Genomic DNA, 2,632 nt, shown 5'->3' with positions numbered 1-2,632 from the left:
TAGTAAAGGTCTATAGGCATCAAAAATTCATGAGACATCTCACATTGCCAAGATTAGAAACTAGCAATTGCACCACATGTTGTCAAGGAAATGTCATAAGGTAGTAGCATAGAAGAAAGAAGATGTCGCAGAGAAGGAACCATCGTGAAGGAATGAGAGGCGAATTCTGCTTCCATGGAACCAGGTCATGGAGGTTTCAAAGATATTGATGATAAGAGTGATCTAGATAGACACTCCATAAATGCTAGGAAGTTGCACAGAAGAGGAAGTTCCAAGGCATGAACCCTCTTGTATCACCAAATTATCATTAATACACATATATATGTAACCAACATAATATGTTCACATATATAAAAATTTTGTTATAGATATTGAATTAGGCAATTGGGGGTGAAAATCCTTTGGTGATTGATATCAGATGGAAAAGCCTGGTGGAAATTGATTGTTCGCAAAAAATACCTCCATTCAACTTGGCTGCACAGTGTAGACAAGAAGCTTCATGATATAAAAACTTCAGAAATTTGGAAACACTACACTAATCTCTTTGGTGACACAATTTAAAATGGTCAAACATATTTAGTTTACTAACTAATCTTCTTCAGATTCAAACTCGGTACTTCTAAGCCACTCAACAAATGGCTTAACATTTTTCCACATTGAAGAGTTATTGCCTTGGGCACCCAAAGTATGGTTATCATACCATTGGAAAATAACATTTTCTAATATGTCATCATCATATAAAACTTTCAAAACCAAAGCAACTTCCTTGATTGCATCTGCACTGGCATGCTTGCAAAAATCATCAATTGCATTCAACAACAACAACTGGGAATCTTCATTATGAAGAGCTTTGGACAAGTAAATATTTCTCTTTGTAGCCTTTTTGGAAAATCCTTTGCTAACACCTTTTTAAGTCCCTCAAACAATGCAATCGTCACTTCTCGAGGAGAACCATTGAGAGATCATATGTACTTTGCCAACTGATTAGGAGACTTTCTCCTTTGAAGAAAGTCATTAAAATAAGAAAGAAGATTAGTGTGAATGCTTAGCCCTTTAACTATCTTCAAGTTTTTCTCATCAAAATCACTGTCTTCCTCCTTATCATTTCTTTGGCATAAGTTCTATGTATTTCTTGCCATTCTTAGTAGCAGGCTTGCTCTTAGGCTCAACCATTATGTTCTTTAAAACAATCTTCCCTACAACCTTCATATTAGTATGTTGCTTTGTACCTTTTTAAGGTATAATTAACATCACCATTTCACTGGAAGCAAGAGTCAGTTTCTCCTTGATCCTCTTTTGAGTAGCCTCAATAGAGGTTTAGTATGCCATTCCACTCCATCATCAGCTTCCTCATCATGGGTGTCCTGGCTCCCTCAAGGATATTGATCATCCTCATCAAAATATTTCTTCAATGGTACTCTTTCCTATGCTACCGCCTTACGAAATTTCCTTTGTAACATGTGGTGCAATTGCTAGTCATACAATTTATAGATGTAGTTGTTAATGTATAAAAATAATTGGGTATATTTTTTTTAACACAAGTATGAAAAATTCCCAATGACTTTGTTATGAAGTACTAAGTAAATCATGATATTCAATGTTCAAATCCTTGCAGGTCAAACAAAAAAAACCACATATATGAAAAATATGATATCTCTTTAGTGAGAATAGGTTGAAGGAGTAATAAAATGCTTGTTAAAGTTCCAAGTTTGAAATCTTGTAGGTACACATCCAACCATATTAAAGATTGTGAACTTAAAAATAAAAGAAATAAAAACACACTAAATTTTTTATTGTGGCCCAAGTCAAATACAATCCTAACATTGTAAATTCATTGTTTCATTCTAACAAACTCAAAAAGGATAGGTTCCCATTTGAAAAATAGTCATTATACTATTTCATAAATGAGTTCTATGTGCACGGTTTTTCATTCTTCTAGATCTAAAGTGCCTCCTTTAAAATCTTCTCAAAGAAATTCTTAAATAACATAGAAATAAGATAAGAGTTTAACCCCATATAAATATAGGAAACCAAAATCCCTCTAACACCAAACATTCCTCAAATAGCCCCAGAGATAAGCATGCAAGACGATTAAGTGGTGTCACCAAAGAGATTAATGTACTATTTCTAAATTGTTGATGCGTTTATATCTTGAAGTTGCCTCAAGATTTTCCATTTTGCCTCATAAAAAAATTTGACTTGTTTTTAAACTATGCCTACATATAACGCTGGAAATTAAGCTACTGAGAGGGGGAGATGATTCATAAAATTGCGTCAATGTCTAAAATTTAGAGGGTGTATTGAATGAAATCAAGTATCTCTATTTGTTACTTCTATCTAATAGTAGGAATTTATTTAATAGATTTCATAGTTATACCTATGACATGGGCATATATCTTTGGTTCTAGGTATAGTTTTTTGAATATAGACTATAATGTGGGGTATGGTAGATTGCCTTTGTGTTAATATGAGATTGATTATTAATGAAGAATGTGAACTCCACTAGGCATTACCTTGGTGTTATCTCGGGTCGTGTATCGAACATAATCAAGAATGCATAGTTTACATCATATGGGAAAACATACCATGTTCCCAAGTATGATGACAAGCATAATGGATCTCCAAAACGTTG

At 33.6% G+C, this 2,632-nt stretch overlaps 1 pseudogene; it reads right to left on the bottom strand.

The window, feature by feature from the left end:
* Positions 1–588: 588 nt before the first annotated feature.
* Positions 589–1,257, bottom strand: LOC149142922 (putative eukaryotic translation initiation factor 5-2; annotated as a pseudogene).
* Positions 1,258–2,632: the final 1,375 nt, after the last annotated feature.

This window comes from Pinus tabuliformis, chromosome X (assembly GCF_031772625.1).
Source record: "Pinus tabuliformis cultivar Carrire ecotype Pingquan chromosome X, CPIR1, whole genome shotgun sequence".
In the NCBI taxonomy this organism is placed as follows: Eukaryota; Viridiplantae; Streptophyta; class Pinopsida; order Pinales; family Pinaceae; genus Pinus; species Pinus tabuliformis.
This window is presented reverse-complemented; position numbering and strand designations above follow the sequence as displayed.